The sequence below is a fragment of the Gambusia affinis genome, linkage group LG04 (genome assembly GCF_019740435.1).
Source record: "Gambusia affinis linkage group LG04, SWU_Gaff_1.0, whole genome shotgun sequence".
Classification (NCBI taxonomy): Eukaryota; Metazoa; Chordata; class Actinopteri; order Cyprinodontiformes; family Poeciliidae; genus Gambusia; species Gambusia affinis.
The window spans coordinates 16,886,320-16,900,600 of record NC_057871.1 but is presented as its reverse complement, the minus strand read 5'-3'; the positions used below and the strand labels follow the sequence as shown (position 1 = coordinate 16,900,600).

The following is a 14,281-nucleotide window of genomic DNA, read 5'->3' as shown; positions in this document are numbered from 1 at the left end:
AAATAACTTTTTGGACATTTAGTTAAGTTTGCATTACAATAATTGAGCACACAAGTTATAAATGCAGGTACCAGATTTGGATATCATTTTAAATATGATGAACAGGGTGGGCCAGGCATTTGAGGTATTGTGCAGGTGAAAGAAACCAGATACTACCCCAACATGTCTTGTCTTAGTATTCCAGTCACACCAGGCAGATGAGCTGGTTGTCTTTATGTGCCAAGACAATTTTGCTCTATAAAGATGTCATATCAAGATGCCATCTTGCAGATGTGGTGCTAAATTTTGTTATGGGCCCACGATTATGTGTCAGAAAATTGAACTTTCGACACGCAATACATTTTTCTTTTCCTTGTAAAGCAGAATTCATACTCAGTACACTTTTGTCATTTTAATGTAAATCCCACATTTTTGATATACTGTGCAAAAGAATTTGAATATGTTTCTAAAACATATGAGCAACAAATTTTTGTATAACTTTCTGTTGATCATGTGCATTGGAGCTTCTTAAGTTAAAATATTTATTTGTCATACTCAAATTACAACATGGAAGCAACTGTTGTCTTTATGAATGCTTTATTGCAGTAATTTGCAAGTACAAAGGAAGAAACAGAGACAGAAGTTATCAGTACAGATTATCACATTTAGACTGAATTTGCAAACTATGTTCTTTTAATTAATATAAAAGTCAAAGATAGAAATGCCAAAAGCAAAAATGATTCAGATCAAAATCCTTGTCATCATCCAGTCGTCTCACAGTTGGCCCAAACCTGGCTGAGGAGCAGATTTAACAAACCCCTTATTTAAATCTCCAAGCAGAACCCCGTTTCTGGAGTAGAAAACTTTAGCCAAAGACGGATCCATGGGAGAAGGAATGTACTCCTCACATTGTTTGCCACCAAGGCTTGGTGCACATTCAACTGAGTAGCTAAAAAAAAATGTACCATGATCAAACATGCAACTGTTTGAAACGATTCCGCTGCGGAGATCAATGGAGCAACTACCAAGCAGGTCCCTTTTCCAATATGTATCGTCGTCATAAACCGTGAATGTAAGTTTGTCATAGTTATTTACAACAATGGGTCCAAAATCAAATGACTCTGTCCAATTGGGATTGTCAGACTCATCTATCCTTTCAGTACGCTTTTCCTGGTTAGTATATTTAACAACCACTGAAGCGTCTGTCTCAGAGCAACAATCACCATACAGTCCCCTAGCATAAAGATTGTACACCCTCAATACTGCAAGACCTTTTCCAGCTGGACAGCAGTTTGACCTAATATTCTGGTTGCCGTTACACACACAAGCACAGGGATCTCTGCTGTTGGATTTGTGTCCAATTTGACAGGATTCTGAACATTTTTTTAGCACTGCATTCTCCTTAATATACTTTTCCACCTCTTCTTTAAGCCCACTTTTGGCAGGATGACCATCTGGCAGAATTGTGTGCAGAGGCTTCAGGTTGTAACTCACGATGTCAGGGGTAGTTTTAAGAGACTCTTTCCATGCGATATGGACACTGGGATCATTAGACCCTTGGAAGAACACAACATCATTTTTGTCCCCACCAACAACTTCTGTGATACGTTCACTAAACACAGAGTTGAAACTTTGACCATGGGTCAGTTTCTGTTTTTTTTCCTGACAGTTTTCATACATAGCCTTAATGCTTGCCATAGTATCAAAGTTAGCAGAAGCTTCAACTGACAGACAGTCACTAACTTCGGTAGCCGACAGCCCCTTTAAGGATGCCTCGCAGGTCTTAATCGATGTTGTTGCTTTTATCTCCCCTCCTAGGAAAACCTGTGTGATGTAATGTGTGCCATAAGTATCGATCAAATTGCGATATGGTAACCCAGAAGTATTTGGAGGAAGAGACTTCACAGCCGTTTTAAATTCGTGATGCAAAGGTGGGTTTGTTGTCAGTCTGTAGCTGTGAAGGAATGAAAACAGATAAAACAAGTTACTTTTTGTCACAGACATACTTTATGCATATCAGCTTAATGCAAAGTTGTATAGTAAGTTCTGCCTTGACACTCACTTGTAGTAGCTACAGCTAACAGAATGGCTGGTAAAGGTGTAGCGGTCTTGTTTTGACTTTGCCATGCCAAATTCAGCCACCTTGGAATGGGAACCTCCAATACCAAAACCCACTGGGAGACAAGGAATATTAAGACCAATTTTCCAGTTGTTGGACACAGATGATGTGGAGCTATTGACGAGAGATTCAACAGAATCATAGACCATACTGGAGACCTTCAAATTGCATTTCGGGACATTTCTCCAGTCCACCACAGAGACTGGGATCTTTTGTTTCTCTCCATTCTGGTAGCTGTTTCCATACATTCTGCAAGAGCCATTTCCAAGGTCCCATGTTTCAGTGTCGATGACATAGGCAGCTTTTCTTTGCATTTTGACAATGTAAAGCCTTCTCCACCCAGGTTGTAACCTGGAACAAAGTGAGCAGTTTTACATTCCTCCGGTGAACCAATGAAACTCACAGTGGTTGAGAGACACAGAGGACTGAATGTCCAGGTCAGGAGCAGGAGCTGCAGAAGTCTAGTCATCTGTGAAAAAAAATAATTTAAATGTTTAAATTGCATAGCAAAAGATTCACAAACATACACATATGCACAGAAAAATTCTGCTTCAGGATATTTAGTAAATAACCATATATAGAATTTGGAACAGCAAAAATGACAGTTTAGGTGAAAGTTTTTAAAGTCTTACTCTGACAGAAGACTGCAAGCTCTGATCGTCTAAAGTGTCTGGCTGCTCTTATACTATTGATGTGAAGGTGGAGCTTTTCTTATCAGCTTATTTATCTTGTAAACAGGGTTTACTGTTACATCACATATGGATACTTATGCAATTTATATTCGTTAATTCTTTCAAACTTTTTGCCACTTCCAACATTTTTTTAACCTTTCTGTGCTGGTTAATAAAGCAACTTGGATGGTAGCTATCAATGATTTTAGTAATCAATTAACCTAGTCATTATTTTTTGGTTAAGCGAACAGTAGATACTTTTGCTAAAACATGCCCCAATATGCAAGTGTTTAGAACTTTAAAATGCAAATTCACAGTGCAACATCCATCCATCCATCCATCCATCCATCCAGCTGTCTTCTTCCGCTTTTCCGGGGTCGGGTCACGGGGGTAGCAGCTTCACAAGGGAGGCCCAGACTTCCCTCTCCCCTACCACTTGTTCCAGCTCCTCCGGGGAAACCCCAAGGTGTTCCCAGGCCAGCCGAGAGACATAGTCCCTCCAGCGTGTCCTGGGTCTTCCCTGGGGCCTCCTCCCGGTGGGACGTGCCCGGAACACCTCACCAGGAAGGCGTCCAGGAGGCATCCTGACCAGATGCCCGAGCCACCTCAACTGACTCCTCCCAGGCACCCTATGGAGAAAACCCATTTCGGCCGCTTGTATCTGTAATCTCGTTCTTTCGGTCATGACCCAAAGCTCATAACCATAGATGAGGGTGGGAACGTAGATCGACTGGTAAATCGAGAGCTTCGCTTTTTAGCTCAGCTCTCTCTTCACCACGACGGACCGGTATAGCACCCGCTTGACTGCAGATGCTGCGCCAATCCCCCTGTCAATCTCCCGCTCCCTTCTTCCCTCATTCGTGAACAACATCCCGAGATACTTGAACTCCTCCACTTGGGGCAGGCCCCCTCCTACTCCCCCCCGACCCGGAGAAGGCACTCTACCCTTTTCCGGCTGAAGACCATGGCCTCGGATTTGGAGGCACTGATCGCCATCCCAGCCGCTTCACACTTGGCTGCAAACAGCTCCAGCGAGAGCTGCAGATCACAACCCGATGAAGCCAAAAGACCGCATCATCCGCAAAAGGAGAGATGCAATCCTAAGGCCACCAAAATGGATCCCTCAACACCTTGGCTCGCCAAGAAATTCTGTCCATAAAAGTCAAGAACAGAATCTGTGACAAAGGGCAGCTCTGGCGAGTCCAACTCTCACCGGAAATGAGCCCGACTTACTGCTGGTAATGTGGACCAGACTCCGACACTGGTCATATAGGGACCTGACAGCCCGTATCAAGGAGCCCGGTACCCCATACTCCCGGAGAACCCCCCACAGAGCTCCCCAAGGGACAATGTCGAACGCCTTCTCCAAGTCCACAAAACACATGTAGACTGGTTGGGCGAACTCCCATGCACCCTCCAGGACCCTGCTGAGGGTATAGAGCTGGTCCAGTGTTCCACGACCAGGACGAAAACTACACTGCTCTTCCTGAATACAAGGTTCATCAATCCGATGGACCCTCCTCTCCAGAACCCCGGAATAGATCTTGCCAGGGAGGCTTAAGAGTGTGACCCCCTGTAATTGGAGCACACCTCCTGTCCCTTTTGAACAGGGGGACCACCACCCCAGTCTGCCAATCCAGGGGAACTGCCCCCGATATCCATGCGCATCAGCCAACACAACCCTACAACAAACAGAGCCTTAAGGAACTCCGGGCAGATCTCATCCACCCCCGGGGCCCTGCCACCAAGGAGCTTTTTGACCACCTCAACAACCTCGTCCCCAGAGATTTGAGATTTGTTGAGTTGAGGTCACCAGCACACCATCCCCACTGTAGACAGTGTTGGTGCTGTACTACTTCCCCTCCTGAGATGCTGGATGGTGGACCAGAATCGTCTTGAAGCCGTATGGAAGTCTGACTTTTTGCCTCAGCAACCACCCGAGCCTAATGCCGCTTCACCTGCCAGTACCCATCAGATGCTTCCGGAGTCCCACAGGCCAAAAAGGCCCACTAGGACTCCTTCTTCAGCCTGACAGCATCCCTCACCGAAGGTGCCCACCAACGGGTTTGAGGATTGCCGCCACGACAGGCTCCAACAACCTTGCGGCCACAGCTCCGATAGGCCGCCTCGACCATGGAGGCATGGAACATGGTCCACGTCCCCCACCTCCCCAGGACATGTTCAAAGTTCTGCCGGAGATGGAAGTTAAAGCTCTGTCTCACAGGGGATTCCACCAGACGTTCCCAGCAGACCCTCTCAACACGTTTGGGCCTGCCAGGTCTGACCGGCATCCTCCCGCACCAGCGGACCCAACTCACCACCAGGTAGTGGTCAGTGGACAACTCCGCACCTCTCTTCACCCGAGTGTCCAAGACGTATGGCTGCAGATCCGATGAAATAATGACAAAGTTAATCATCGAACTGCGGCTAGGGTGTCCTGGTGCCAAGTGCACATATAGACACCCTTATGCTTGAACATGGTGTCCGTTATGGACAATCCATGATGGGCATAGAAGTCCAACAAGAGAAAACCACTCGAGTTCAGATCTGGGGGGCCGTTCCTCCCAACCACGCCCCTCCAGGCATCACTGTCATTGCCCACATGAGCGTTGAAGTCCCCCAGCAGAACAAGGGAGTCCCCAGGAGGAGCACACTCCAGTACCCCCTCTAGGGACTCCAATAAGGGTGGGTAATCTGAAATGTTGTTTAGTCCATAAGCACAAACAACAATCAGGACCCGTCCCCCCACCTGTAGGCGGAGGGAGGCTACCCTCTCGTTCACCAGGGTAAACCCTGATGTACAGGCACCAAGATGGGGAGCAACAAGTATGCCCACTCCTGCCCGATGCCTCTCACCTTGGGCAACTCCAAAGTGGAAGTATGTCCAGCCCCTCTCAAGGAGAAAGGTTCCAGAACCAGAGCCATGCGTCGAGGTGAGACCTACTATTTCTAGCCAGAACCTCTCAACCTCACACATTAGCTCTGGCTCCTCCCCACCAGAGAGGTGACATTCCACATCCCAAGAGCTTGCTTCTGCAACCGAGGATCAGACCGCCAGGGTACCCTCCCTCGGCCGCTATCCATCACACAATGCACCCGACCCCTTTGGCCCCTCTCACAGGTGGTGGGCCCATGGGAGGGGGGGGCCATGTTTCCTCTTTGGGCTGAGCCCGGCCGGGCTCCATGGGTAAAAGCCCGGCCACCAGGCACTCGCCATCATGCCCCTCCCTGGCTCCAGAGTGGGGCCCCGGTGACCCGCGTACAGGCGAGGGAACACCAAGTCCAAAGGTCTTTTCCATCATAGGGGTCTTCGGGCTGCACTTTGTCTGGTCCCTCACCTGCCATGGATGACCCTACCAGGGGCATGAAGCCCCAGACAGCATAGCTCCCATTATCATTGGGGCACTCAAACCCCTCCACCATGATAAGGTGGCAGACCAAGGAGATGTCATGGCAAAAAAACATAAAAGCTTGAGTTTATTGCCCAGAAAATAGCATTTTCAAAATATTGAATTTAGATTAATACATTTTTGTTACATTTTTAAGAATAGTGAACAATATTTATGATAACCTAGCTTTTTAGATCAACTTAAGTAGAAAAAAATTTCACTATAGTCAGCATCTACATGCTCAGAACTCAGACTTGCTCTGCCATTAGTACCTGTTTACCCAGGAGCTGAAAACAGTCGTTCTTATGGTGACAGGAATGCACAGAAAGGACTTTGCATGTTGTGCCAGAGTCGGACAGCATCCTTCATCTGTCTGACTGTATCGCCATAAACCGTGAATTTAAGTTTGTCATGGCTATTTACAACAATGGGTCCAAAATCAAATGACTCGGAGCAACTGGGGTTGTCAGTATGATCTAAAACTCTAGTACCCTTTTTCTGGTTAGTATATTGAAGGTTTTCCACCAAAGGAGTGGGTTTTATTTTGGATTTTCTTCTTAACTTGCTCTTGAGTCAGATGATGATTGAAGTCCATTGTTCAGGAAAATGTTTTCTTCTTGTTGTCTGCTTGTTTACTGGATTTTAGATCAAAACTTGTTTGCATTGATTTCTTTACATTAGGGTCTTGGTTTGCACCATGGTTTGCACTTTGAGTACTAATTCAGGAGGTAAAATTTAAGTCTACTGAATTTGGGATAGCAGAAATTAAGACGATGTTGGGGCATTCTGGTTTGAACACAAAGTTTTTATTCCGCCTTAATATAATATCAGGTCTGGAGGACCTTCACTGGAGCTGCTTGAAAGTCTGAACCCTATGTGGCTGTCTTATGATTATGAACCAGTTTAGGGAATATAGACAGAGTTGCATTCTTATCCACTCAGTAAAACAGTTTCCCCCTCAAATGGAACAAGGGTTTGACTTAGTTCTTCTGCAAAATATGACTGTTCAGGTATCAGATCTATATGACTGTGTCTATCTTTGTTGGATCTGATAGTGTAACTGGTACTTAATGATTGAACTGTGCCTGTTGTGCAAACGAGCCCCCAGTTCCCTTTGGGTATTTGTCAAAATTTCCTCTTCCTCTTACTGCAATATGCACAATCCAGCTGTTATATTGTTTATCTGCTTTTGTTCTGTATCCTATGATAACAAGAATGAAGCCTGTTCTTATTAAGAGCCTCTTATTGTGTATTATCTTGTGAACAGGGTGTACTGTTACATCCCTAAAAATAACCTGCAAGCAGCAGAGTAATCTTAATATATGCTCATTTAAATGCCCTTGTGATTATTAGATCACAATGATGTCTGTTTAGCAGATTGTTTTAGCAACTATGATTCAGAACAAGACAAATTGAAGCTATTTTCCTGCAGACGTAAATCTAGTTTTAGTATTATTGTAACAAAATATACAAGACAAAAAACAATAAATGACAAGAAGCTCATCAGATGCATTTCATATTTTTAGTCACTGATCTCAGAGTTGCATTCTGCTAAAAGAAAATTGCTGAATTAAATTGTATTATATAATCAGACATCTTGTTTTTGAAAAGCTTATAAGTTTGACAGGCAATGCTCCTTAGAGGAAGCGTTTCTACAAAATGGTGCCAGACACGTGCAAATTATCTTCAACAGCTTTAACTTAAGAAAACCACAAAAAATTACACATCTTGTTGTTGGTGAACTTTTAGCCCTATGCATTTTTCAGAATTTGACATTCCTTTCAGAATGAAGAAAGTTGCCATTTCTGGTGTAATGAGACTACTTAGTAAATTAAAATATTTCTCTTCAAAATAAGACCAAACATCTTCTATAAGTCACATAGTAAAGTAGAGTGCTGTTGATGAACTTTTGCCTGTATTTATTATGAACTATTGTCTAAACTTGATCTTTCCTTAAATGTTTTCGAAAACTATCTGCTTTCATGTAAGCTTTAATGAATGCTGCTTGTCTTGAACATCTTGATTATATGATTTTTAAACCATTATATTAAATTTACTTATGGATCTATTCTGAAAAGGGGTTATTAATGAACTGAAAAACGACTCATACTTCTATTCTAGAATTAGTGTCTCTTTTTAACATCATATGGTACAAAATGCTACAATGGCCCGATACACATCAGGGCCAACCCTTCTCCGTATGATTTTAATACTTAAGATAATGTAGCAAATGATTCTAGCAAAGTCCAAACCTACAAGTTTCAATGTGATCTGGACAGTCACGCAAAAATAATTTCACCAAACAGACATTTTCTCTTCATGGGTTGCAACAGAAAATTATCTGTCTCAATGTAGCCCAGTCCACTGCGTCCTCCACACTAACACTAACTAACTTCCTGTCAGCTTTGACCAGAGACCACTGTCCTGATTTTTTTCTTTTAATATTACTTGTAGTATTAAAGTTAAAATGTACTCTTTTTCTATTCTCTATTCTTTACAAATTGTTATCTCATGATGAAAATTTAACATGATTCTCATATCATAAGATTTTGCTTAGAAGACTGCAACAGCAGAAAGGGGATGTTTTTTATGTTTGATTGTTTCTTTAAAGATTGCACTAGGTAAAGGAAAACTAGACATTGTAGACGAGCAACAAATTCTCACAGTCTGCCTGTGGTCAGCTTTGCTTCTCTGTTTTCAAAAGATCGTATCATCTCATATGATCAAACTTCTTCCTTGTAAAAAGGAAGACATGCAGCAGAGTAGTCAGAGAGAATTTTGTAAAAAGATTTAAAGAAGGGTTAGGTTATAAAATAATATTCCAAGCTCTTAATATCAGACAGAGCTCCATTCAATCTATCACTTGAAAGGAGAAATAATCAGACATCTTGTTTTTGAAACGATAAGTTTGACAGGCAATGCTCTTTAGAGGAAGCGTTTCTACAAAATGGTGCCAGACACGTGCAAATTATCTTTAACAGCTTTAACTTAAGAAAACCACAAAAATCACACATCTTGTTGTTGGTGAACTTTTAGCCCTATGCATTTTCACAATTTGACATTACTTTTTAGAATGAAGAAAGTTGCCATTTCTGGTGTAGTGAGACTTCTTAGTAAATAAAATTATTTATCTTCAAAATAAGACCAAACATCTTCTATAAGTCACATAGTAAAGTAGAGTGCTATTGATGAACTTTTGCCTGTATTTATCATCAACTATTGTCCAAACTTGATCTTTCTTTAAATATTTTCTAAAACTCCATCTGCTTTTATGTAAGCTTTAATGAGTGCACCTTGTCTTGAACATCTTGATTATATGATCTTTAAACCAGTACATTAAATATACTTATGGTTGTAATCTGAAAAGGGGTTACTACTTAAATGGAAAAAGGACTCATACTTCCTTCTAGTATTTAATGTGTCTTTTTTAATATCACATGGTACAAAATTCTACAATGGCTCAATACACAGAGGGGCCTTCTCTATTCTTTGCAAATTGTTATCTCATGATGAAAATTTAACATGATTCTCATATCATAAGATTTTGCTTAGAGGACTGCAACAGCAGAAAGGGGATGTTTTTATGTGATTGTTTCTTTAAAGATTGCACTAGGTAAAGGAAAACTAGTTCTATACACGAGCAACAAATTCTCACATTCTGCCTGAGGCTTTGCTTCTCTGTTTTCACAAGATTGTATCATCTCATATGATCAAACTTCTTCCATGTAAAAAGGAAGACATGCAACAGACTGGTTAGAGAGAATTTTGTAGAAAGATTTAAAGAAGGGTTAGGTTATAAAATAATATTCCAAGAACTTAATATCAGCCAGAGCTCCATTCAATCTATCACTTGAAAGGAGAAAGCATATGGAATAAATGCAAAATTACCAATTTATGGCCACCTAATATGACAAGTTATTAATCAGAGAATGCCAAGAGGCCATAATGACTGTAATCATTCTATCAGTCAAGTTTTTTTGTATAGCACATTTCAGCAACAAGGTAGTTCAAAGTTTTACACCATAAAAACACAAAAATACAAAGTCATAAAATTACCATACAGTCAACAATTGAGAAAACCAGAAGCAAACATTACATGCCATCATCAAAATCATCAATACACATCAAATATGTTAGTTTATCATGGTTCAAAAGCAACTCTGAACAGGTGGGGGTTTGTATGAATTTTTACCACATGACTAAATAGCTGCTCTATTTGTAGGTACATCTCACATTTATTGTTTTGGACACAGCTTGATGCATTAATCTTTGATTTAGTCATTAAAGTCATTACTATGTAATGATGACGAAAACTTCCATACTAATGTAGGTTTTTGTCCCTTAGCATGAACAAAAACCTCCATTACTTACATACAACATGTATAATTTTAACATAGTTAAACATGTTTATGTATAACTACATAAACATGTAGAAATACCTTTGATTGTGTGGTTATACCACTGATCACCTGTTAAATCATCACATGAGGTCTGCCACAGGCATGTCATTTATTTACATGATTCCAGGTGCAAAAGTGGAACTGATCACCCTATTTAAATGAGGACTTTTCACTTTACTGGTTGTTATCATGAAGAGAGTTGGAGAGCAGAGTGGCCATAAAAAGAAGATGAAGTTGAAAGCCATGGAGATATTTTAATAATATTTTGATATTATTAAGGTATAATAATAATTAAAGCTGCAAGCAGCCTCGTGCGGCCCTCGCAGCAAGCGCTGCTCCGGCTCACTGGCCACCGCGGAGTTCCAGCCACCTGAGCTCTCACCCGTTTCTAGAGCGGCACCCGCTTCCGCCACAGCGGGAGCTGTCGCGAACCTTCCGCCCGATCGCCCGGCAGACTACACACGTGGATCACAAAAATCTGGTGCAGATCGGTCCATTTACGGCGGAGATATAGCTGATGGATTAACCTAGGGGGCGTAGTGGAGTCAAATTACATTTCAAAACATTTGAGCTCTTTAAAGGTTACCACAGGTCTTACATTTCAAGTTTGGTGCCAATCGGATCATCCATGTGTAATTTAAAGACAATCGTATGAATATGGCGAGGGTCTGATATTCGCCATTTGGCCACGCCCACACTGTTCAAACAGCATGGACAGATTTCATCACCTTATCATTGTAAGTGAGTTTGCACTGGATTAAATCCATATAAAAGACAGAGAAAAGTTAGACATACTGCAGGAAAAAAAGGTGACTTTCCGTCGGACGTGGGTGGGGTTAATGACCTAATCATTCTATCCAGGTAGTGCAGCACATCTAAAGTCACCAGGTTACTCAGAACCCATCCAAACACAGAACAGATGCTTAGAACAGATAATGTGCCAAACTTTCTCCAGCTGAACAGAAACAAAACTGAAGTTATTATCTTTGGACCTAAAGAGGAACAATCTAGAGTCAGTGCAAAGCTTCAGTTATTACAACTAAAAATCAGCAATCAGGCCCGAATCCTGGGAGTAGTGATGGACACTGACCTGAACCTTCATAGCCACATAAAGACAGTCACAAAGATGGCCTACTATAACCTGAAGAACATTTCCAGGATTAAAGGACTAATGTCTCAGCCAGATCTAGAGAAACTCATCCATGCGTTTATCTTCAGCCACATTGATTATTACAACTGCGTCTTCACAGGTCTGTCCAACCAATCAAACAGCTGCAGCTGATCCATAATGCTGCTGCTCGTGTTCTCACTAAAACCAGGAAGATAGAGCACATAACACCAGTTTTAAAGTCCCTCCACTGGCTCCTGTAGCTCAAACAATAGACTTTAAAATACTGTTGTTAGTTTATAAATCACTGAATGGTTTAGCATCACAATACATTAAAGATTTGCTGCTGTTGTATCAACCTTCCAGACCTCTCAGGTCTTCTGGTTCTGGTCTGCTCTACATCCCCAGAACCAAATGAGGAGAAGCAGCATTTAGCATCTATGCACCACAAATCTGGAACAAACTTCCAGAAAATTGTAAAAGAGCTGAAACACTGACTTCCTTTAAATCTAAATTAAAAACCCAATTGTTTAGAGTTGTAGTTGAAATGTAATAAATAGCAAAAGAATTGACAAAACCTGACTTGATGTTTTGTTTTGATTGTAGATTCAAGGTTGCATTGAGATTTGTTCTTTGATTTGGTGTAAAGCACTTTTAAATGCCTTGCTGCTGAAATGTGCTTTCTTTAACTAGGAAGAAAGTAAACAGATCTCAAAGCAAAAATTAATCCCTTAAAGCTCACATAAATGCTGAAGAGCCATGGCATTAAAATTAAAATTAATTTAAACTCTAATTTAAACTCTAAGAATGAGTTTAAAGTTCATTCAAATCATTGATTTTTATTTGATTTGATCAAAATCAAAACAAATTTTGTTTTGATTTCAAACAAAATCCGATTTGAAAAAATAAATAAAAAATTCACTGTGAAAATGTCAAATATTTACAAAAATATTTTTTATAATTTAGAATTACAATATATACTGTAAATTTCTTAAACTGATGTAAAAATATTGCAAACAACAGTTTTACAACATTATTAGCATGAAAATTAAGGCAATTCTTCATTCGTTTCTATGCAATTTTTGAAAAAAACATCATAAGTCAAAACAAGGGAGCTGCGTTAGCTTGACTGTCAACCGTCATATTCAACCCTTCGAGGGTGGGGGGATGGAGGCGTGCGTGCGTGCGTGCGTGCGTGCGTGTGTGCTAAAGATCGAGCCAGAACCGCACACAGTAAAAATCTCTGCTGGGATCCAAACCGCTCTTAGAACTACCGGAGGTTCAAATTCTGCTTATTCATTTTTAGCTTACAGAAAAAGCACCAAATAAACAAAACCGAACTGAGAAATAAGATTTAAGCTTTGGCGTGCGCTACGTACAAGATGTTTTCGCTGGGATGCAAACCGCTCTTAGAAGTACCGGAGGTTCAAATAAAAAAAGCGAACTGAGAAATAAGATTTAAGCTTTGGCGTGCGCTACGTACAAGATGTTTTGACAGAGAATCTTTTTTTTTTCTCCACAATTTTGTTAATTATAAAGATGATTCAATAATAAAAATATCAGAAATTCTTCTTTTCTTACTTCAGGGAAAATTAATAAGCAGAGTGCAGCTGCAGGCGCTGCTCTCTCCGATAAAATCCTGCATGCTTCTGTGCACGTAGATAGCTTAGCTGTTAGCTTGACTGTGAACCGTCATATTCATATTCTGTTCTCTAGTGCTAATAAGTGATATAACGCAAATATAGGAGATGGAAATGTATACTTACATAATAAAACGCACATGCAGGCGGGATTAAGGAAGGATTGATCGTTAATGTTATCCGTGGAGGCTATTTTTTATCCCAACGAGCCAGCAGAAGTATCGAAAACAACGTAACTGTGGAACTACAAAATACACAGATGCATCTTTGGGAATTGCAGTGGTAAAAATGTACATAGTCATGTATGGCGTGATAGTGACACCAAGTGGTTAATATCGCCATTACAGCACCTCTCATACTGTGTAATTCTCGCCTTATTCATGTGTGGAGTAACAGTGACACCAAGAGGACTTAATGGGAATAACATTTTTTTTCTAAAAAATCTAAAATTACAGAAAATCCGTTGAATTTAGAATATGGCTCCAAGAGACATTTTTGTTCGTCCTGAAAAGATACACATATGTACCAAGTTTGGTAATTCTAGGTTAAAGCATGACTTGGGGCTGATCATTTAAAATTTTCTAGCCGGCGCCATAAATACATTAGGCCACGCCCACCAAATTTTATTATGGATTTCTTTCAGGAGGTGGATAAAGATCCATCCTAGAGTTTGGAGAAGTTTGGCCCAAAACTGTGGAATTCAGAGCCAAACGAATGACAGCGGCGTTAGAGGTCACTTGACGCCGCCACGCCCTGCTCCATCAAAGCCGGTCGGGCTGGAATCCAAAATACACCAGCATGTCTTCTGTTTCTGGAAAACTTTCAAGTTGATTAGGTCAAAGGTGTAAGATAGCGACCGTTCCCAGTAAAACATGACACTTCCTGTTCTCAGGGGGCGTGGCCTGAGTGATGTCATCATTTGACCACAGGGTCTTTTATGTCAAACTATGATGATCAATCACTGAAAGTTTGGTT

General features: G+C 41.1%; 1 pseudogene; it reads right to left on the bottom strand.

Annotated features, from left to right (window-relative positions):
• Nucleotides 1-559: 559 nt before the first annotated feature.
• LOC122830013 lies at nt 560-2,755 on the bottom strand (annotated as a pseudogene).
• Nucleotides 2,756-14,281: the final 11,526 nt, after the last annotated feature.